Source organism: Rhinoderma darwinii, unplaced genomic scaffold (assembly GCF_050947455.1).
Source record: "Rhinoderma darwinii isolate aRhiDar2 unplaced genomic scaffold, aRhiDar2.hap1 Scaffold_980, whole genome shotgun sequence".
NCBI classification, from domain to species: Eukaryota; Metazoa; Chordata; class Amphibia; order Anura; family Rhinodermatidae; genus Rhinoderma; species Rhinoderma darwinii.
In genome coordinates this window covers 76851-95695 of record NW_027464554.1, presented here as the reverse complement: position 1 = coordinate 95695, position 18845 = coordinate 76851, and the positions used below count along the sequence as shown (strand labels likewise).

The following is an 18845-nucleotide window of genomic DNA, read 5'->3' as shown; positions in this document are numbered from 1 at the left end:
CTGGTACTAGCGAGGCCTTAAAGGAACAGTGTCATCACAAATTATTTTTTTATATGTTAAAGATGTTAGTGCTTTAATAAAAACGTTTATATTCATTTGTGTGTTTGTGTTTTACTTTTTCTTATTTTTACACTTTTTCTTCCCTATGGGGGCTGCCATTTTTTGTTCCATTTCTGTGTGTGTCGATTAACGACACATACAGACATGGAATACGGCAGCCACAGTCCCATAGGGACTGCGAACGGCTCCCGTCCCATTGACTGCAGTGTACGGCGTCTGTGTGGGAACTGCGCATGCGCCGCTCCCACACAGTCCTATTCGAAATTGGCGCCGTCCGGCGCCATTTTCCTGTGGACCGGAAGTCGCGGCCGGACAGTAATATTACTACTTCCGGTCGCGGCTTCCGGATTTGTGCACTTGCACCAGCGGCAGCAAACGGAGCGGACGGGCCGGAGGGAGCCGCGGCGGCAGGAGCAGGTAAGAGATTTCAATGTATGTTCGTGTTTGTGTGTGTTTACTACTGTATGTAAACCTACTACACTGTGGGTTAGCTCAAAAAATGGCGACACACAGTGTAGGAGGTTACATCGTTCAAACCCCTCGTTTATCCCGGCACTAGCCAGGATAAAGGAGGGGGGGATGCTGAGAGCTCACTAGAGCGAGGGCTTTTAACCCAATGTTGCAATGCTGCAATTTTGGGAACAGCTCCATCTAGTGACCAAAAATGGGTAGTATTATAAATTAGAAATAATTTATAATATTTCCTGGACTCGTGCAAAAAAATAAAAAAAATTTGAACAATGTTTAATCACCCACACACTAAATGTTTAATTTTTAAAAAAAAAACATGTTTTTCTGGCAACACATTCCCTTTAAGCTGTGTAACTTCTGCGATCTAACGAGAGCAGGGACATTCAGCTTAGAATGGCCATTGACATTAAATGCTTTAATCCATAGTCCTTTTTAATCGATTGTGAAACAAAATCTAAACGACATAATAAAAATTCAACCGCACCACGGATTCCCAGACAGTCTCCCACACTGGTACTAGCGAGGCCTTAAGCTGTGTAACTTCTGCGTTCTGACGAGAGCAGGCACATTCAGCTTAGAACGGCTATTGACGTTAAATGCTTTAATCCATAGTCCTATTTAATCTATTGTGAAACATAATCTAAACGACATAATAAAAAGTCAACCGCACCACGGATTCCCAGACAGTCTCCCACACTGGTAGGAGCGAGGCCTTAAGCTGTGTAACTTCTGCGATCTGACGAGAGCAGGCATATTCAGCTTAGAATGGCCATTGACATTAAAAGCCTTAATCCATAGTCCTATTTAATCTATTGTGAAACAAAATCTAAACAACATAATAAAAAGTCAACCGCACCATGCATTCCCAGACAGTCTCCCACACTGGTACCAGCGAGGCCTTAAGCTGTGTAACTTCTGCGATCTGACGAGAGCAGGGACATTCAGCTTAGAATGGCCATTGACGTTAAAGGCTTTAATCCATAGTCCTTTTTAATCGATTGTGAAACAAAATCTAAACGACATAATAAAAACTCAACCGCACCACGGATTCCCAGACAGTCTCCCACAATGGAACTAGCGAGGCCTTAAGCTGTGTAACTTCTGCGTTGGGACGAGAGCAGGCACATTCAGCTTAGAATGGCCATTGACGTTAAATGCTTTAATCCATAGTCCTATTTAATCTATTGTGAAACAAAATCTAAACGACATAATAAAAAGTCAACCGCACCGCGGATTCCCAGACAGTCTCCCACACTGGTACTAGCGAGGCGTTAAGCTGTGTAACTTCTGCGATCTAACGAGAGCAGGCACATTCAGCTTAGAATGAGCATTGACTTTAAATGCTTTAATCCATAGTCCTTTTTAATCGATTGTGAAACAAAATCTAAACGACATAATAAAAATTCAACCGCACAACGGATTCCGAGACAGTCTCCCACACTGGTACTAGCGAGGCCTTAAGCTGGGTAACTTCTGCGATCTGACGAGAGCAGGCACATTCAGCTTAGAATGGCCATTGACATTAAATGCTTTAATCCATAGTCCTTTTTAATCGATTGTGAAACAAAATCTAAACGACATAATAAAAAGTCAACCGCACCACGGATTCCCAGACAGTCTCCCACACTAGTACTAGCGAGGCCTTAAGCTGTGTAACTTCTGCGATCTGACGAGAGCAGGCACATTCAGCTTAGAATGGCCATTGACATTAAAGGCTTTAATCCATAGTCCTTTTTAATCGATTGTGAAACAAAATCTAAACGACATAATAAAAAGTCAACCGCACCACGGATTCCCAGACAGTCTCCCACACTGGTACTAGCGAGGCCTTAAGCTGTGTAACTTCTGCGATCTGACGAGAGCAGGCACATTCAGCTTAGAATGGCCATTGACGTTAAATGCTTTAATCCATAGTCCTTTTTAATCGATTGTGAAACAAAATCTAAACGACATAATAAAAAGTCAACTGCACCACGGATTGCCAGACAGTCTCCCACACTAGTACTAGCGAGGCCTTAAGCTGTGTAACTTCTGCGATCTGACGAGAGCAGGCACATTCAGCTTAGAATGGCCATTGACATTAAATGCTTTAATCCATAGTCCTTTTTAATCGATTGTGAAACAAAATCTAAACAACATAATAAAAAGTCAACCGCACCACGGATTTCCAGACAGTCTCCCACACTGGTACTAGCGAGGCCTTAAGCTGTGTAACTTCTGCGTTCTGACGAGAGCAGGCACATTCAGCTTAGAATGGCCATTGACGTTAAATGCTTTAATCCATAGTCCTATTTAATCTATTGTGAAACAAAATCTAAACGACATAATAAAAAGTCAACCGCACCACGGATTCCCAGACAGTCTCCCACACTGGTACTAGCGAGGCCTTAAGCTGTGTAATTTCTGCGATCTGACGAGAGCAGGCACATTCAGCTTAGAATGGCCATTGACATTAAATGCTTTAATCCATAGTCCTTTTTAATCGATTGTGAAACAAAATCTAAACGACATAATAAAAAGTCAACCGCACCACGGATTCCCAGACAGTCTCCCACACTGGTACTAGCGAGGCCTTAAGCTGTGTAACTTCTGCGATCTGACGAGAGCAGGCACATTCAGCTTAGAATGGCCATTGACATTAAATGCTTTAATCCATAGTCCTTTTTAATCGATTGTGAAACAAAATCTAAACGACATAATAAAAATTCAACCGCACCACGGATTCCCAGACAGTCTCCCACACTGGTACTAGCGAGGCCTTAAGCTGTGTAACTTCTGCGATCTGACGAGAGCAGGGACATTCAGCTTAGAATGGCCATTAACATTAAATGCTTTAATCCATAGTCCTTTTAAATCGATTGTGAAACAAAATCTAAACGACATAATAAAAATTCAACCGCACCACGGATTCCCAGACAGTCTTTCACATTGGTACTAGCGAGGGGTTAAGCTGTGTAACTTCTGCGATCTGACGAGAGCAGGCACATTCAGCTTAGAATGGCCATTGACATTAAAAGCCTTAATCCATAGTCCTATTTAATCTATTGTGAAACAAAATCTAAACAACATAATAAAAAGTCAACTGCACCACGGATTCCCAGACAGTCTCCCACACTGGTACTAGCGAGGCCTTAAGCTGTGTAACTTCTGTGATCTGACGAGAGCAGGGACATTCAGCTTAGAATGTCCATTGACATTAAATTCTTTAATCCATAGTCCTTTTTAATCGATTGTGAAACAAAATCTAAACGACATAATAAAAATTCAACCGCAACACGGATTCCCAGACAGTCTCCCACACTGGTACTAGCGAGGCCTTAAGCTGTGTAAATTCTGCGTTCTGACTAGAGCAGGCACATTCAGCTTAGAATGGCCATTGACGTTAAATGCTTTAATCCATAGTCCTATTTAATCTATTGTGAAACAAAATCTAAACGACATAATAAAAAGTCAACCGCACTACGGATTCCCAGACAGTCTCCCACACTGGTACTAGCGAGGCCTTAAGCTGTGTAACTTCTGCGATCTGACGAGAGCAGGCACATTCAGCTTAGAATGGCCATTGACGTTAAATGCTTTAATCCATAGTCCTATTTAATCTATTGTGAAACAAAATCTAAACGACATAATAAAAAGTCAACCGCACCACCGATTCCCAGACAGTCTCCCACACTGGTACTAGCGAGGCGTTAAGCTGTGTAACTCCTGCGATCTAACGAGGGCAGGCACATTCAGCTTAGAATGGCCATTGACATTAAATGTTTTAATCCATAGTCCTTTTTAATCGATTGTGAAACAAAATCTAAACGACATAATAAAAAGTCAACCGCACCACGGATTCCCAGACAGTCTCCCACACTGGTACTAGCGAGGCCTTAAGCTGTGTAACTTCTGCGATCTGACGAGAGCAGGCACATTCAGCTTAGAATGGCCATTGACATTAAAAGCCTTAATCCATAGTCCTATTTAATCTATTGTGAAACAAAATCTAAACAACATAATAAAAAGTTAACCGCACCACGGATTCACAGACAGTCTCCCACACTGGTACTAGCGAGGCCTTAAGCTGTGTAACTTCTGCGATCTGACGAGAGCAGGTACATTCAGCTTAGAATGGCCATTGACATTAAATGCTTTAATCCATAGTCCTTTTTAATCGATTGTGAAACAAAATCTAAAGGACATAATAAAAAGTCAACCGCACCACGGATTTCCAGACAGTCTCCCACACTCGTACTAGCGAGGCCTTAAGCTGTGTAACTTCTGCGTTCTGACGAGAGCAGGCACATTCAGCTTAGAATGGCCATTGACGTTAAATGCTTTAATCCATAGTCCTATTTAATCTATTGTGAAACAAAATCTAAACGACATAATAAAAAGTCAACCGCACCACGGATTCCCAGACAGTCTCCCACAGTGGTACTAGCGAGGCCTTAAGCTGTGTAACTTCTGCGATCTGACGAGAGCACGCACATTCAGCTTAGAATGGCCATTGACATTAAATGCTTTAATCCATAGTCCTATTTAATCTATTGTGAAACAAAATCTAAACGACATAATAAAAAGTCAACCGCATCACGGATTCCCAGACAGTCTCCCGCACTGGTACTAGCGAGGCGTTAAGCTGTGTAACTTCTGCCATCTAACGAGGGCAGGCACATTCAGCTTAGAATGGCCATTGACATTAAATGCTTTAATCCATAGTCCTTTTTAATCGATTGTAAAACAAAATCTAAATGACATAATAAAAACTCAACCGCACCACAGATTCCCAGACAGTCTCCCACACTGGTACTAGCGAGGCCTTAAGCTGTGTAACTTCTGCGTTCGGACGAGAGCAGGCACATTCAGCTTAGAATGGCCATTGACGTTAAATGCTTTAATCCATAGTCCTATTTAATCTATTGTGAAACAAAATCTAAACGACATAATAAAAAGTCAACCGCACCACGGATTCCCAGACAGTCTCCCACACTGGTACTAGCGAGGCGTTAAGCTGTGTAACTTCTGCGATCTAACGAGAGCAGGCACATTCAGCTTAGAATGGCCATTGACTTTAAATGCTTTAATCCATAGTCCTTTTTAATCGATTGTGAAACAAAATCTAAACGACATAATAAAAAGTCAACAGCACCACGGATTCCCAGACAGTCTCCCACACTGGTACTAGCGAGGCCTTAAGCTGTGTAACTTCTGCGATCTGACGAGAGCAGGGACATTCAGCTTAGAATGGCCATTGACATTAAATGCTTTAATCCATAGTCCTTTTTAATCGATTGTGAAACAAAATCTAAACGACATAATAAAAAGTCAACCGCACCACGGATTCCCAGACAGTCTCCCACACTGGTACTAGGGAGGCGTGAAGCTGTGTAACTTCTGCGATCTAACGAGAGCAGGCACATTCAGCTTAAAATGGCCATTAACATTAAATGCTTTAATCCATAGTCCTTTTTAATCGATTGTGAAACAAAATCTAAACGACATAATAAAAAGTCAACCGCACCACGGATTCCCAGACAGTCTCCCACACTGGTACAAGCGAGGCCTTAAACTGTGCAACTTCGGCGATCTGACGAGAGCAGGCACATTCAGCTTAGAATGGCCATTGACATTAAAAGTCTTAATCCATAGTCCTATTTAATCTATTGTGAAACAAAATCTAAACAACATAATAAAAAGTCAACCGCACCACGGATTCCCAGACAGTCTCCCACACTGGTACTAGCAAGGCCCTAAGCTGTGTAACTTCTGCGATCTGACGAGAGCAGGGACATTCAGTTTAGAATGGCCATTGACATTAAATGCTTTAATCCATAGTCCTTTTTAATCGATTGTGAAACAAAATCTAAACGACATAATAAAAAGTCAACCGCACCACGGATTCCCAGACAGTCTCCCACACTGGTACTAGCGAGGCCTTAAGCTGTGTAACTTCTGCGATCTGACGAGAGCAGGCACATTCAGCTTAGAATGGCCATTGACATTAAAAGCCTTAATCCATAGTCCTATTTAATCTATTGTGAAACAAAATCTAAACAACATAATAAAAAGTCAACCGCACCACGGATTCCCAGACAGTCTCCCACACTGGTACTAGCGAGGCCTTAAGCTGTGTAACTTCTGCGTTCTGACGAGAGCAGGCACATTCAGCTTAGAATGGCCATTGACGTTAAAGGCTTTAATCCATAGTCCTATTTAATCTATTGTGAAACAAAATCTAAACGACATAATAAAAAGTCAACCGCACCACGGATTCCCAGACAGTCTCCCACACTGGTACTAGCGAGGCCTTAAGCTGTGTAACTTCTGCGATCTGACGAGAGCACGCACATTCAGCTTAGAATGGCCATTGACGTTAAGTGCTTTAATCCATAGTCCTATTTAATCTATTGTGAAACAAAATCTAAACGACATAATAAAAAGTCAACCGCACCACAGATTCCCAGACAGTCTCCCACACTGGTACTAGCGAGGCGTTAAGCTGTGTAACTTCTGCGATCTAACGAGGGCAGGCAAATTCAGCTTAGAATGGCCATTGACATTAAATGCTTTAATCCATAGTCCTTTTTAATCGATTGTGAAACAAAATCTAAACGACATAATAAAAAGTCAACTGCACCACGGATTTCCAGACAGTCTCCCACACTGGTACTAGCGAGGCCTTAAGCTGTGTAACTTCTGCGATCTGACGAGAGCAGGGACATTCAGCTTAGAATGGCCATTGACATTAAATGCTTTAATCCATAGTTCTTTTTAATCGATTGTGAAACAAAATCTAAACGACATAATAAAAATGCAACCGCACCACGGATTCCCAGACAGTCTCCCACACTGGTACTAGCGAGGCCTTAAGCTGTGTAACTTCTGCGTTCTGACGAGAGCTGGCACATTAAGCTTAGAATGGCCATTGACGTTAAATGCTTTAATCCATAGTCCTATTTAATCTATTGTGAAACAAAATCTAAACGACATAATAAAAAGTCAACCGCACCACGGATTCCCAGACAGTCTCCCACACTGGTACTAGCGAGGCCTTAAGCTGTGTAACTTCTGCGATTTGACGAGAGCAGGCACATTCAGCTTAGAATGGCCATTGACTTTAAATGCTTTAACCCATAGTCCTTTTTAATCGATTGTGAAACAAAATCTAAACGACATAATAAAAAGTCAACCACACCACGGATTCCCAGACAGTCTCCCACACTGGTACTAGCGAGGCCTTAAGCTGTGTAACTTCTGCGATCTGACGAGAGCAGGCACATTCAGCTTAGAAAAGCCATTGACATTAAAAGCTTTAATCCATAGTCCTATTTAATCTATTGTGAAACAAAATCTAAACAACATAATAAAAACTCAACCGCACCACGGATTCCCAGACAGTCTCCCACACTAGTACTAGCGAGGACTTAAGCTATGTAACTTCTGCGTTCTGACGAGAGCAGGCACATTCAGCTTAGAATGGCCATTGACATTAAATGCTTTAATCCATAGTCCTTTTTAATCGATTGTGAAACAAAATCTAAACGACATAATAAAAAGTCAACAGCACCACGGATTCCCAGATAGTCTCCCACACTGGTACTAGCGAGGCCTTAAGCTGTGTAACTTCTGCGATCTGACGAGAGCAGGGACATTCCGCTTAGAATGGCCATTGACATTAAAAGCCTTAATCCATAGTCCTATTTAATCTATTGTGAAACAAAATCTAAACAACATAATAAATAGTCAACCGCACCACGCATTCCCAGACAGTCTCCCACACGGGTACCAGCGAGGACTTAAGCTGTGTAACTTCTGCGATCTGACGAGAGCAGGGACATTCAGCTTAGAATAGCCATTGACATTAAAGGCTTTAATCCATAGTCCTTTTTAATCGATTGTGAAACAAAATCTAAACGACATAATAAAAACTCAACCGCACCACAGATTCCCAGACAGACTCCCACACTGGTACTAGCGAGGCCTTAAGCTGTGTAACTTCTGCGTTCGGACGAGAGCAGGCACATTCAGCTTAGAATGGCCATTGACATTAAAAGCCTTAATCTATAGTCCTATTTAATCTATTGTGAAACAAAATCTAAACAACATAATAAAAAGTCAACCGCACCACGGATTCCCAGACAGTCTCCCACACTGGTACTAGCGAGGACTTACGCTATGTAACTTCTGCGTTCTGACGAGAGCAGGCACATTCAGCTTAGAATGGCCATTGACGTTAAATGCTTTAATCCAAAGTCCTTTTTAATCGATTGTGAAACAAAATCTAAACGACATAATAAAAAGTCAACCGCACCACGGATTCCCAGACAGTCTCCCACACTGGTACTAGCGAGGCCTTAAGCTGTGTAACTTCTGCGATCTGACGAGAGCAGGGACATTCAGCTTAGAATGGCCATTGACATTAAATGCTTTAATCCATAGTCCTTTTTAATCGATTGTGAAACAAAATCTAAACGACATAATAAAAATTCAACCGCACAACGGATTCCGAGACAGTCTCCCACACTGGTACTAGCGAGGCCTTAAGCTGGGTAATTTCTGCGATCTGACGAGAGGAGGCATATTCTGCTTAGAATGGCCATTGACGTTAAATGATTTAATCCATAGTCCTATTTAATCTATTGTGAAACAAAATCTAAACGACATAATAAAAAGTCAACCGCACCACAGATTCCCAGACAGTCTCCCACACTGGTACTAGCGAGGCCTTAAGCTGTGTAACTTCTGCATTCGGACGAGAGCAGGCACATTCAGCTTAGAATGGCCATTGACGTTAAATGCTTTAATCCATAGTCCTATTTAATCTATTGTGAAACAAAATCTAAACGACATAATAAAAAGTTAACCACACCACGGATTCCCAGACAGTCTCCCACACTGGCACTAGCGAGGCGTTAAGCTGTGTAACTTCTGCGCTCTAACGAGAGCAGGCACATTCAACTTAGAATGGCCATTGACTTTAAATGCTTTAATCCATAGTCCTTTTTAATCGATTGTGAAACAAAATCTAAACGACATAATAAAAAGTCAACCGCACCACGGATTCCCAGACAGTCTCCCACACTGGTACTAGCGAGGCCTTAAGCTGTGTAACTTCTGCGATCTAACGAGAGCAGGCACATTCAGCTTAGAATGGCCATTGACATTAAATGCTTTAATCCATAGTCCTTTTTAATCGATTGTGAAACAAAATCTAAGCGACATAATAAAAAGTCAACAGCACCACGGATTCCCAGACAGTCTCCCACACTGGTACTAGCGAGGCCTTAAGCTGTGTAACTTCTGCGATCTGACGAGAGCAGGGACATTCAGCTTAGAATGGCCATTGACATTCAATGCTTTAATCCATAGTCCTTTTTAATCTATTGTGAAACAAAATCTAAACGACATAATAAAAATTCAACCGCACAACGGATTCCGAGACAGTCTCCCACACTGGTACTAGCGAGGCCTTAAGCTGGGTAACTTCTGCGATCTGACGAGAGCAGGCACATTCAGCTTAGAATGGCCATTGACGTTAAATGATTTAATCCATAGTCCTATTTAATCTATTGTGAAACAAAATCTAAACGACATAATAAAAAGTCAACCGCACCACGGATTCCCAGACAGTCTCCCACACTGGTACTAGGGAGGCGTTAAGCTGTGTAAGTTCTGCGATCTAACGAGAGCAGGCACATTCAGCTTAGAATGGCCATTGACATTAAAAGCCTTAATCCATAGTCCTATTTAATCTATTGTGAAACAAAATCTAAACAACATAATAAAAAGTCAACCGCACCACGGATTCCCAGACAGTCTCCCACACTGGTACTAGCGAGGCCTTAAGCTGTGTAACGTCTGCGATCTGACGAGAGCAGGGACATTCAGCTTAGAATGGCCATTGACATTCAATGCTTTAATCCATAGTCCTTTTTAATCTATTGTGAAACAAAATCTAAACGACATAATAAAAATTCAACCGCACAACGGATTCCGAGACAGTCTCCCACACTGGTACTAGCGAGGCCTTAAGCTGGGTAACTTCTGCGATCTGACGAGAGCAGGCACATTCAGCTTAGAATGGCCATTGACGTTAAATGATTTAATCCATAGTCCTATTTAATCTATTGTGAAACAAAATCTAAACGACATAATAAAAAGTCAACCGCACCACGGATTCCCAGACAGTCTCCCACACTGGTACTAGGGAGGCGTTAAGCTGTGTAAGTTCTGCGATCTAACGAGAGCAGGCACATTCAGCTTAGAATGGCCATTGACATTAAAAGCCTTAATCCATAGTCCTATTTAATCTATTGTGAAACAAAATCTAAACAACATAATAAAAAGTCAACCGCACCACGGATTCCCAGACAGTCTCCCACACTGGTACTAGCGAGGCCTTAAGCTGTGTAACTTCTGCGATCTGACGAGAGCAGGGACATTCAGTTTAGAATGGCCATTGACATTAAATGCTTTAATCCATAGTCCTTTTTAATCGATTGTGAAACAAAATCTAAACGACATAATAAAAATTCAACCGCACCACGGATTCCCAGACAGTCTCCCACACTGGTACTAGCGAGGCCTTAAGTTGTATAACTTCTGCGTTCTGACGAGAGCAGGCACATTCAGCTTAGAATGGCCATTGACGTTAAATGCTTTAATCCATAGTCCTATTTAATCTATTGTGAAACAAAATCTAAACGACATAATAAAAAGTCAACCGCACCACGGATTCCCAGACAGTCTCCCACACTGGTACTAGCGAGGCCTTAAGCTGTGTAACTTCTGCGATCTGACGAGAGCAGGCACATTCAGCTTAGAATGGCCATTGACATTAAATGCTTTAATCCATAGTCCTTTTTAATCGATTGTGAAACAAAATCTAAACGACATAATGAAAATTCAACCGCACAACGGATTCCGAGACAGTCTCCCACACTGGTACTAGCGAGGCCTTAAGCTGGGTAACTTCTGCGATCTGACGAGAGCAGGCACATTCAGCTTAGAACGGCCATTGACGTTAAATGATTTAATCCATAGTCCTATTTAATCTATTGTGAAACAAAATCTAAACAACATAATAAAAAGTCAACCGCACCACGGATTCCCAGACAGTCTCCCACACTGGTACTAGGGAGGCGTTAAGCTGTGTAACTTCTGCGATCTAACGAGAGCAGGCACATTCAGTTTAGAATGGCCATTAACATTAAATGCTTTAATCCATAGTCCTTTTTAATCGATTGTGAAACAAAATCTAAACGACATAATAAAAAGTCAACCGCACCACGGATTCCCAGACAGTCTCCCACACTGGTACTAGCGAGGCCTTAAGCTGTGTAACTTCTGCGATCTGACGAGAGCAGGCACATTCAGCTTAGAATGGCCATTGACATTAAAAGCCTTAATCCATAGTCCTATTTAATCTATTGTGAAACAAAATCTAAACAACATAATAAAAAGTCAACCGCACCACGGATTCCCAGACAGTCTCCCACACTGGTACTAGCGAGGCCTTAAGCTGTGTAACTTCTGCGATCTGACGAGAGCAGGGACATTCAGTTTAGAATGGCCATTGACATAAAATGCTTTAATCCATAGTCCTTTTTAATCGATTGTGAAACAAAATCTAAACGACATAATAAAAAGTCAACCGCACCACGGATTCCCAGACAGTCTCCCACACTGGTACTAGCGAGGCATTAAGCTGTGTAACTTCTGCGTTCTGACGAGAGCAGGCACATTCAGCTTAGAATGGCCATTGACGTTAAATGCTTTAATCCATAGTCCTATTTAATCTATTGTGAAACAAAATCTAAACGACATAATAAAAAGTCAACCGCACCACGGATTCCCAGACAGTCTCCCACACTGGTACTAGCGAGGCCTTAAGCTGTGTAACTTCTGCGATCTGACGAGAGGAGGAACATTCAGCTTAGAATGGCCATTGACATGAAATGCTTTAATCCATAGTCCTTTTTAATCGATTGTGAAACAAAATCTAAACGACATAATTAAAAGGCAACCTCACCACTGATTCCCAGACAGTCTCCCACACTGGTACTAGCGAGGCCTTAAGCTGTGTAACTTCTGCGATCTGACGAGAGCAGGCACATTCAGCTTAGAATGGCCATTGACATTAAATGCTTTAATCCATAGTCCTTTTTAATCGATTGTGAAACAAAACCTAAACGACATAATAAAAAGGCAACCGCACCACGGATTCCCAGACAGTCTCCCACACTGGTACTAGCGAGGCCTTAAGCTGTGTAACTTCTGCGATCTGACGAGAGCAGGCACATTCAGCTTAGAATGGCCATTAACGTTAAATGTTTTAATCCATAGTCCTATTTAATCTATTGTGAAACAAAATCTAAACGACATAATAAAAAGGCAACCGCACCACGGATTCCCAGACAGTCTCCCACACTGGTACTAGCGAGGCCTTAAGCTGTGTAACTTCTGCGATCTGATGAGAGCAGGCACATTCAGCTTAGAATGGCCATTGACATTAAATGCTTTAATCCATAGTCCTTTTTAATCGATTGTGAAACAAAATCTAAACGACATAATAAAAATTCAACCGCACCACGGATTCCCAGACAGTCTCCCACACTGGTACTAGCGAGGCTTTAAGCTGTGTAACTTCTGCGATCTGACGAGAGCAGGCACATTCAGCTTAGAATGCCCATTGACGTTAAATGCTTTATTCCATAGTCCTATTTAATCTATTGTGAAACAAAATCTAAACGACATAATAAAAAGTCAACCGCACCACGGATTCCCAGACAGTCTCCCACACTGGTACTAGCGAGGCGTTAAGCTGTGTAACTTCTGCGATCTAACGAGAGCAGGCACATTCAGCTTAGAATGGCCATTGACATTAAATGCTTTAATCCATAGTCCTTTTTAATCAATTGTGAAACAAAATCTAAACGACATAATAAAAAGTCAACCGCACCACGGATTCCCAGACAGTCTCCCACACTGGTACTAGCGAGGCCTTAAGCTGTGTAACTTCTGCGATCTGACGAGAGCAGGCACATTCAGCTTAGAATGGCCATTAACATTAAATGTTTTAATCCATAGTCCTATTTAATCTATTGTGAAACAAAATCTAAACGACATAATAAAAAGGCAACCGCACCACGGATTCCCAGACAGTCTCCCACACTGGTACTAGAGAGGCGTTAAGCTGTGTAACTTCTGCGATCTAACGAGAGCAGGCACATTCAGCTTAGAATGGCCATTAACATTAAATGCTTTAATCCATAGTCCTTTTTAATCGATTGTGAAACAAAATCTAAACGACATAATAAAAAGTCTACCGCACCTACGGATTCCCAGACAGTCTCCCACACTGGTACTAGCGAGGCCTTAAGCTGTGTAACTTCTGCGATCTGACGAGAGCAGGCACATTCAGCTTAGAATGGCCATTGACATTAAAAGCCTTAATCCATAGTCCTATTTAATCTATTGTGAAACAAAATCTAAACAACATAATAATAAGTCAACCGCACCACGGATTCCCAGACAGTCTCGCACACTGGTACCAGCGAGGCCTTAAGCTGTGTAACTTCTGCGATCTGACGAGAGCAGGGACATTCAGTTTAGAATGGCCATTGACATTAAATGCTTTAATCCATAGTCCTTTTTAATCGATTGTGAAACAAAATCTAAACGACATAATAAAAAGTCAACCGCACCACGGATTCCCAGACAGTCTCCCACACTGGTACTAGCGAGGCCTTAAGCTATGTAACTTCTGCGTTCTGACGAGAGCAGGCACATTCAGCTTAGAATGGCCATTGACGTTAAATGCTTTAATCCATAGTCCTATTTAATCTATTGTGAAACAAAATCTAAACGACATAATAAAAAGTCAACCGCACCACGGATTCCCAGACAGTCTCCCACACTGGTACTAGCGAGGCCTTAAGCTGTGTAACTTCTGCGATCTGACGAGAGCAGGCACATTCAGCTTAGAATGGCCATTGACATGAAATGCTTTAATCCATAGTCCTTTTTAATCGATTGTGAAACAAAATCTAAACGACATAATAAAAAGGCAACCGCACCACTGATTCCCAGACAGACTCCCACACTGGTACTAGCGAGGATTAAGCTGTGTAACTTCTGCGATCTGACGAGAGCAGGCACATTCAGCTTAGAATGGCCATTGACATTAAAAGCCTTAATCCATAGTCCTATTTAATCTATTGTGAAACAAAATCTAAACAACATAATAAAAAGTCAACCGCACCACGGATTCCCAGACAGTCTCCCACACTGGTACTAGCGAGGACTTAAGCTATGTAACTTCTGCGTTCTGACGAGAGCAGGCACATTCAGCTTAGAATGGCCATTGACGTTAAATGCTTTAATCCATAGTCCTTTTTAATCGATTGTGAAACAAAATCTAAACGACATAATAAAAAGTCAACCGCACCACGGATTCCCAGACAGTCTCCCACACTGGTACTAGCGAGGCCTTAAGCTGTGTAACTTCTGCGATCTAACGAGAGCAGGCACATTCAGCTTAGAATGGCCATTGACATTAAATGCTTTAATCCATAGTCCTTTTTAATCGATTGTGAAACAAAATCTAAGCGACATAATAAAAAGTCAACAGCACCACGGATTCCCAGACAGTCTCCCACACTGGTACTAGCGAGGCCTTAAGCTGTGTAACTTCTGCGATCTGACGAGAGCAGGCACATTCAGCTTAGAATGGCCATTGACATTAAATGCTTTAATCCATAGTCCTTTTTAATCGATTGTGAAACAAAATCTAAACGACATAATAAAAAGTCAACCGCACCACGGATTCCCAGACAGTCTCCCACACTGGTACTAGTGAGGCCTTAAGCTGTGTAACTTCTGCGATCTGACGAGAGTAGGCACATTCAGCTTAGAATGGCCATTGACGTTATATGCTTTCATCCATAGTCCTATTTAATCTATTGTGAAACAAAATCTAAACGACATAATAAAAAGTCAACCGCACCATGGATTCCCAGACAGTCTCCCACACTGGTACTAGCGAGGCGTTAAGCTGTGTAACTTCTGCGATCTAACTAGAGCAGGCACATTCAGCTTAGAATGGCCATTGACATTAAATGCTTTAATCCATAGTCCTTTTTAATCGATTGTGAAACAAAATCTAAACGACATAATAAAAAGTCAACCGCACCACGGATTCCCAGACAGTCTCCCACACTGGTACTAGCGAGGACTTAAGCTGTGTAACTTCTGCGATCTGACGAGAGCAGGCACATTCAGCTTAGAATGGCCATTGACATTAAAAGCCTTAATCCATAGTCCTATTTAATCTATTGTGAAACAAAATCGAAACAACATAATAAAAAGTCAACCGCGCCACGGATTCCCAGACAGTCTCCCACACTGGTACTAGGGAGGGCTTAAGCTGTGTAACTTCTGCGATCTGACGAGAGCAGGGACATTCAGCTTAGAATGGCCATTGACATTAAATGCTTTAATCCATAGTCCTTTTTAATCGATTGTGAAACAAAATCTAAACGACATAATAAAAATTCAACCGCACCACGGATTCCCAGACAGTCTCCCACACAGATACTAGCGAGGCCTTAAGCTGTGTAACTTCTGCGATCTGACGAGAGCAGGCACATTCAGCTTAGAATTGCCATTGACCTTAAATGCTTTAATCCATAGTCCTTTTTAATCGATTGTGAAACAAAATCTAAACGACATAATAAAAAGTCAACCGCACCACGGATTCCCAGACAGTCTCCCACACTGGTACTAGCGAGGCCTTAAGCTGTGTAATTTCTGCGATCTGACGAGAGCAGGGACATTCAGCTTAGAATGGCCATTGACATTAAATGCTTTAATCCATAGTCCTTTTTAATCGATTGTGAAACAAAATCTAAACGACATAATAAAAATTCAACCGCACCACGGATTCCCAGACAGTATCCCACACTGGTACTAGCGAGGCCTTAAGCTGTGTAACTTCTGCGATCTGACGAGAGCAGGCACATTCAGCTTAGAATGGCCATTGACGTTATATGCTTTAATCCATAGTCCTATTTAATCTATTGTGAAACAAAATCTAAACGACATAATAAAAAGTCAACCGCACCACGGATTCCCAGACAGTCTCCCACACTGGTACTCGCGAGGCGTTAAGCTGTGTAACTTCTGCGATCTAACGAGAGCAGGCACATTCAGCTTAGAATGGCCATTGACATTAAATGCTTTAATCCATAGTCCTTTTTAATCGATTGTGAAACAAAATCTAAACGACATAATAAAAAGTCAAACGCACCACGGATTCCCAGACAGTCTCCCACACTAGTACTAGCGAGGCCTTAAGCTGTGTAACTTCTGCGATCTGACGAGAGCAGGCACATTCAGCTTAGAATGGCCTTTAACATTAAAAGCCTTAATCCATAGTCCTATTTAATCTATTGTGAAACAAAATCTAAACAACATAATAAAAAGTCAACCGCACCACGGATTCCCAGACAGTCTCCCACACTGGTACTAGCGAGGCGTTAAGCTGTGTAACTTCTGCGATCTAACGAGAGCAGGGACATTCAGCTTAGAATGGCCATTGACATTAAAGGCTTTAATCCATAGTCCTTTTTAATCGATTGTGAAACAAAATCTAAACGACATAATAAAAAGTCAACCGCACCACGGATTCCCAGACAGTCTCCCACACTGGTACTAGCAAGGCCTTAAGCTGTGTAACTTCTGCGATCTGACGAGAGCAGGCACATTCAGCTTAGAATGGCCATTGACGTTATATGCTTTCATCCATAGTCCTATTTAATCTATTGTGAAACAAAATCTAAACGACATAATAAAAAGTCAACCGCACCACGGATTCCCAGACAGTCTCCCACACTGGTACTAGCGAGGCGTTAAGCTGTGTAACTTCTGCGATCTAACTAGAGCAGGCACATTCAGCTTAGAATGGCCATTGACATTAAATGCTTTAATCCATAGTCCTTTTTAATCGATTGTGAAACAAAATCTAAACGACATAATAAAAAGTCAACCGCACCACGGATTCCCAGACAGTCTCCCACACTGGTACTAGCGAGGCCTTAAGCTGTGTAACTTCTGCGTTCTGACCAGAGCAGGCACATTCGGCTTAGAATGGCCATTGACGTTAAATGATTTAATCCATAGTCCTATTTAATCTATTGTGAAACAAAATCTAAACGACATAATAAAAAGTCAACCGCACCACGGATTCCCAGACAGTCTCCCACACTGGTACTAGCGAGGCTTTAAGCTGTGTAACTTCTGCGATCTGACGAGAGCAGGCACATTCAGCTTAGAATGGACATTGACGTTAAATGCTTTAATCCATAGTCCTATTTAATCGATTGTGAAACAAAATCTAAACGACATAATAAAAAGTCAACCGCACCACGGATTCCCAGACAGTCTCCCACACTGGTACTAGCGAGGCCTTAAGCTGTGTAACTTCTGCGATCTGACGAGAGCAGGCACATTCAGCTTAGAATGGCCATTGACATTAAATGCTTTAATCCATAGTCCTTTTTAATCGATTGTGAAACAAAATCTAAACGACATAATAAAAAGTCAACCGCACCACGGATTCCCAGACAGTCTCCCCCACTGGTACTAGTGAGGCCTTAAGCTGTGTAACTTCAGCGATCTGACGAGAGCAGGCACATTCAGCTTAGAATGCCCATTGACCCTAAATGCTTTAATCCATAGTCCTTTTTAATCGATTGTGAAACAAAATCTAAACGACATAATAAAAAGGCAACCGCACCACGGATTCCCAGACAGTCTCCCACACTGGTACTAGCGAGGCCTTAAGCTGTGTAACTTCTGCGATCTGACGAGAGCAGGCACATTCAGCTTAGAATGGCCATTGACGTTAGATGCTTTCATCCATAGTCCTATTTAATCTATTGTGAAACAAAATCTAAACGACATAATAAAAAGTCAACCGCACCACGGATTCCCAGACAGTCTCCCACACTGGTACTAGCGAGGCGTTAAGCTGTGTAACTTCTGCGATCTAACTAGAGCAGGCACATTCAGCTTAGAATGGCCATTGACATTAAATGCTTTAATCCATAGTCCTTTTTAATCGATTGTGAAACAAAATCTAAACGACATAATAAAAAGTCAACCGCACCACGGATTCCCAGACAGTCTCCCACACTGGTACTAGCGAGGCCTTAAGCTGTGTAACTTCTGCGATCTGACGAGAGCAGGCACATTCAGCTTAGAATGGCCATTGACATTAAAAGCCTTAATCCATAGTCCTATTTAATCTATTGTGAAACAAAATCTAA

General features: G+C 42.0%; 69 pseudogenes; all 69 read right to left on the bottom strand.

The window, feature by feature from the left end:
* Nucleotides 1–1003: 1003 nt before the first annotated feature.
* Nucleotides 1004–1122, bottom strand: LOC142734627 (5S ribosomal RNA; annotated as a pseudogene).
* Nucleotides 1123–1189: 67 nt separating this feature from the next.
* LOC142734718 (5S ribosomal RNA) lies at nucleotides 1190–1308 on the bottom strand (annotated as a pseudogene).
* A 67-nt stretch (nucleotides 1309–1375) lies between these two features.
* On the bottom strand, nucleotides 1376–1494 carry LOC142734759 (5S ribosomal RNA; annotated as a pseudogene).
* Nucleotides 1495–2119: 625 nt separating this feature from the next.
* LOC142734494 (5S ribosomal RNA) lies at nucleotides 2120–2238 on the bottom strand (annotated as a pseudogene).
* A 67-nt stretch (nucleotides 2239–2305) lies between these two features.
* On the bottom strand, nucleotides 2306–2424 carry LOC142734441 (5S ribosomal RNA; annotated as a pseudogene).
* Nucleotides 2425–2491: 67 nt separating this feature from the next.
* On the bottom strand, nucleotides 2492–2610 carry LOC142734630 (5S ribosomal RNA; annotated as a pseudogene).
* Nucleotides 2611–2677: 67 nt separating this feature from the next.
* Nucleotides 2678–2796, bottom strand: LOC142734512 (5S ribosomal RNA; annotated as a pseudogene).
* A 67-nt stretch (nucleotides 2797–2863) lies between these two features.
* Nucleotides 2864–2982, bottom strand: LOC142734580 (5S ribosomal RNA; annotated as a pseudogene).
* A 67-nt stretch (nucleotides 2983–3049) lies between these two features.
* Nucleotides 3050–3168, bottom strand: LOC142734440 (5S ribosomal RNA; annotated as a pseudogene).
* Nucleotides 3169–3235: 67 nt separating this feature from the next.
* Nucleotides 3236–3354, bottom strand: LOC142734655 (5S ribosomal RNA; annotated as a pseudogene).
* A 253-nt stretch (nucleotides 3355–3607) lies between these two features.
* LOC142734784 (5S ribosomal RNA) lies at nucleotides 3608–3726 on the bottom strand (annotated as a pseudogene).
* Nucleotides 3727–3979: 253 nt separating this feature from the next.
* LOC142734586 (5S ribosomal RNA) lies at nucleotides 3980–4098 on the bottom strand (annotated as a pseudogene).
* Nucleotides 4099–4351: 253 nt separating this feature from the next.
* On the bottom strand, nucleotides 4352–4470 carry LOC142734726 (5S ribosomal RNA; annotated as a pseudogene).
* A 67-nt stretch (nucleotides 4471–4537) lies between these two features.
* On the bottom strand, nucleotides 4538–4656 carry LOC142734611 (5S ribosomal RNA; annotated as a pseudogene).
* A 67-nt stretch (nucleotides 4657–4723) lies between these two features.
* On the bottom strand, nucleotides 4724–4842 carry LOC142734633 (5S ribosomal RNA; annotated as a pseudogene).
* A 67-nt stretch (nucleotides 4843–4909) lies between these two features.
* Nucleotides 4910–5028, bottom strand: LOC142734598 (5S ribosomal RNA; annotated as a pseudogene).
* Nucleotides 5029–5281: 253 nt separating this feature from the next.
* Nucleotides 5282–5400, bottom strand: LOC142734571 (5S ribosomal RNA; annotated as a pseudogene).
* A 67-nt stretch (nucleotides 5401–5467) lies between these two features.
* Nucleotides 5468–5586, bottom strand: LOC142734680 (5S ribosomal RNA; annotated as a pseudogene).
* Nucleotides 5587–5653: 67 nt separating this feature from the next.
* On the bottom strand, nucleotides 5654–5772 carry LOC142734835 (5S ribosomal RNA; annotated as a pseudogene).
* Nucleotides 5773–6211: 439 nt separating this feature from the next.
* On the bottom strand, nucleotides 6212–6330 carry LOC142734716 (5S ribosomal RNA; annotated as a pseudogene).
* A 67-nt stretch (nucleotides 6331–6397) lies between these two features.
* Nucleotides 6398–6516, bottom strand: LOC142734714 (5S ribosomal RNA; annotated as a pseudogene).
* A 67-nt stretch (nucleotides 6517–6583) lies between these two features.
* On the bottom strand, nucleotides 6584–6702 carry LOC142734482 (5S ribosomal RNA; annotated as a pseudogene).
* Nucleotides 6703–6769: 67 nt separating this feature from the next.
* Nucleotides 6770–6888, bottom strand: LOC142734557 (5S ribosomal RNA; annotated as a pseudogene).
* A 253-nt stretch (nucleotides 6889–7141) lies between these two features.
* On the bottom strand, nucleotides 7142–7260 carry LOC142734622 (5S ribosomal RNA; annotated as a pseudogene).
* Nucleotides 7261–7327: 67 nt separating this feature from the next.
* LOC142734815 (5S ribosomal RNA) lies at nucleotides 7328–7446 on the bottom strand (annotated as a pseudogene).
* A 67-nt stretch (nucleotides 7447–7513) lies between these two features.
* Nucleotides 7514–7632, bottom strand: LOC142734612 (5S ribosomal RNA; annotated as a pseudogene).
* A 67-nt stretch (nucleotides 7633–7699) lies between these two features.
* Nucleotides 7700–7818, bottom strand: LOC142734664 (5S ribosomal RNA; annotated as a pseudogene).
* A 67-nt stretch (nucleotides 7819–7885) lies between these two features.
* LOC142734745 (5S ribosomal RNA) lies at nucleotides 7886–8004 on the bottom strand (annotated as a pseudogene).
* A 67-nt stretch (nucleotides 8005–8071) lies between these two features.
* LOC142734456 (5S ribosomal RNA) lies at nucleotides 8072–8190 on the bottom strand (annotated as a pseudogene).
* Nucleotides 8191–8443: 253 nt separating this feature from the next.
* On the bottom strand, nucleotides 8444–8562 carry LOC142734646 (5S ribosomal RNA; annotated as a pseudogene).
* A 67-nt stretch (nucleotides 8563–8629) lies between these two features.
* On the bottom strand, nucleotides 8630–8748 carry LOC142734773 (5S ribosomal RNA; annotated as a pseudogene).
* A 67-nt stretch (nucleotides 8749–8815) lies between these two features.
* Nucleotides 8816–8934, bottom strand: LOC142734477 (5S ribosomal RNA; annotated as a pseudogene).
* A 253-nt stretch (nucleotides 8935–9187) lies between these two features.
* On the bottom strand, nucleotides 9188–9306 carry LOC142734534 (5S ribosomal RNA; annotated as a pseudogene).
* Nucleotides 9307–9559: 253 nt separating this feature from the next.
* On the bottom strand, nucleotides 9560–9678 carry LOC142734460 (5S ribosomal RNA; annotated as a pseudogene).
* A 67-nt stretch (nucleotides 9679–9745) lies between these two features.
* Nucleotides 9746–9864, bottom strand: LOC142734806 (5S ribosomal RNA; annotated as a pseudogene).
* Nucleotides 9865–10303: 439 nt separating this feature from the next.
* On the bottom strand, nucleotides 10304–10422 carry LOC142734576 (5S ribosomal RNA; annotated as a pseudogene).
* A 439-nt stretch (nucleotides 10423–10861) lies between these two features.
* Nucleotides 10862–10980, bottom strand: LOC142734594 (5S ribosomal RNA; annotated as a pseudogene).
* Nucleotides 10981–11047: 67 nt separating this feature from the next.
* On the bottom strand, nucleotides 11048–11166 carry LOC142734636 (5S ribosomal RNA; annotated as a pseudogene).
* A 67-nt stretch (nucleotides 11167–11233) lies between these two features.
* Nucleotides 11234–11352, bottom strand: LOC142734702 (5S ribosomal RNA; annotated as a pseudogene).
* A 439-nt stretch (nucleotides 11353–11791) lies between these two features.
* LOC142734841 (5S ribosomal RNA) lies at nucleotides 11792–11910 on the bottom strand (annotated as a pseudogene).
* A 67-nt stretch (nucleotides 11911–11977) lies between these two features.
* Nucleotides 11978–12096, bottom strand: LOC142734593 (5S ribosomal RNA; annotated as a pseudogene).
* A 67-nt stretch (nucleotides 12097–12163) lies between these two features.
* Nucleotides 12164–12282, bottom strand: LOC142734581 (5S ribosomal RNA; annotated as a pseudogene).
* A 67-nt stretch (nucleotides 12283–12349) lies between these two features.
* On the bottom strand, nucleotides 12350–12468 carry LOC142734699 (5S ribosomal RNA; annotated as a pseudogene).
* A 67-nt stretch (nucleotides 12469–12535) lies between these two features.
* Nucleotides 12536–12654, bottom strand: LOC142734781 (5S ribosomal RNA; annotated as a pseudogene).
* Nucleotides 12655–12721: 67 nt separating this feature from the next.
* LOC142734577 (5S ribosomal RNA) lies at nucleotides 12722–12840 on the bottom strand (annotated as a pseudogene).
* Nucleotides 12841–12907: 67 nt separating this feature from the next.
* Nucleotides 12908–13026, bottom strand: LOC142734478 (5S ribosomal RNA; annotated as a pseudogene).
* Nucleotides 13027–13279: 253 nt separating this feature from the next.
* Nucleotides 13280–13398, bottom strand: LOC142734686 (5S ribosomal RNA; annotated as a pseudogene).
* Nucleotides 13399–13465: 67 nt separating this feature from the next.
* Nucleotides 13466–13584, bottom strand: LOC142734484 (5S ribosomal RNA; annotated as a pseudogene).
* A 253-nt stretch (nucleotides 13585–13837) lies between these two features.
* LOC142734669 (5S ribosomal RNA) lies at nucleotides 13838–13957 on the bottom strand (annotated as a pseudogene).
* Nucleotides 13958–14210: 253 nt separating this feature from the next.
* Nucleotides 14211–14329, bottom strand: LOC142734479 (5S ribosomal RNA; annotated as a pseudogene).
* A 67-nt stretch (nucleotides 14330–14396) lies between these two features.
* Nucleotides 14397–14515, bottom strand: LOC142734840 (5S ribosomal RNA; annotated as a pseudogene).
* A 252-nt stretch (nucleotides 14516–14767) lies between these two features.
* On the bottom strand, nucleotides 14768–14886 carry LOC142734621 (5S ribosomal RNA; annotated as a pseudogene).
* A 67-nt stretch (nucleotides 14887–14953) lies between these two features.
* Nucleotides 14954–15072, bottom strand: LOC142734459 (5S ribosomal RNA; annotated as a pseudogene).
* A 67-nt stretch (nucleotides 15073–15139) lies between these two features.
* Nucleotides 15140–15258, bottom strand: LOC142734439 (5S ribosomal RNA; annotated as a pseudogene).
* Nucleotides 15259–15325: 67 nt separating this feature from the next.
* LOC142734642 (5S ribosomal RNA) lies at nucleotides 15326–15444 on the bottom strand (annotated as a pseudogene).
* A 253-nt stretch (nucleotides 15445–15697) lies between these two features.
* On the bottom strand, nucleotides 15698–15816 carry LOC142734565 (5S ribosomal RNA; annotated as a pseudogene).
* A 67-nt stretch (nucleotides 15817–15883) lies between these two features.
* On the bottom strand, nucleotides 15884–16002 carry LOC142734753 (5S ribosomal RNA; annotated as a pseudogene).
* A 67-nt stretch (nucleotides 16003–16069) lies between these two features.
* On the bottom strand, nucleotides 16070–16188 carry LOC142734778 (5S ribosomal RNA; annotated as a pseudogene).
* Nucleotides 16189–16255: 67 nt separating this feature from the next.
* On the bottom strand, nucleotides 16256–16374 carry LOC142734457 (5S ribosomal RNA; annotated as a pseudogene).
* A 67-nt stretch (nucleotides 16375–16441) lies between these two features.
* LOC142734626 (5S ribosomal RNA) lies at nucleotides 16442–16560 on the bottom strand (annotated as a pseudogene).
* Nucleotides 16561–16627: 67 nt separating this feature from the next.
* LOC142734789 (5S ribosomal RNA) lies at nucleotides 16628–16746 on the bottom strand (annotated as a pseudogene).
* Nucleotides 16747–16813: 67 nt separating this feature from the next.
* Nucleotides 16814–16932, bottom strand: LOC142734489 (5S ribosomal RNA; annotated as a pseudogene).
* A 67-nt stretch (nucleotides 16933–16999) lies between these two features.
* LOC142734747 (5S ribosomal RNA) lies at nucleotides 17000–17118 on the bottom strand (annotated as a pseudogene).
* Nucleotides 17119–17185: 67 nt separating this feature from the next.
* LOC142734493 (5S ribosomal RNA) lies at nucleotides 17186–17304 on the bottom strand (annotated as a pseudogene).
* Nucleotides 17305–17557: 253 nt separating this feature from the next.
* LOC142734666 (5S ribosomal RNA) lies at nucleotides 17558–17676 on the bottom strand (annotated as a pseudogene).
* Nucleotides 17677–17743: 67 nt separating this feature from the next.
* LOC142734764 (5S ribosomal RNA) lies at nucleotides 17744–17862 on the bottom strand (annotated as a pseudogene).
* A 67-nt stretch (nucleotides 17863–17929) lies between these two features.
* Nucleotides 17930–18048, bottom strand: LOC142734839 (5S ribosomal RNA; annotated as a pseudogene).
* A 253-nt stretch (nucleotides 18049–18301) lies between these two features.
* On the bottom strand, nucleotides 18302–18420 carry LOC142734509 (5S ribosomal RNA; annotated as a pseudogene).
* Nucleotides 18421–18673: 253 nt separating this feature from the next.
* On the bottom strand, nucleotides 18674–18792 carry LOC142734690 (5S ribosomal RNA; annotated as a pseudogene).
* Between the last annotated feature and the right edge of the window lie 53 nt (nucleotides 18793–18845).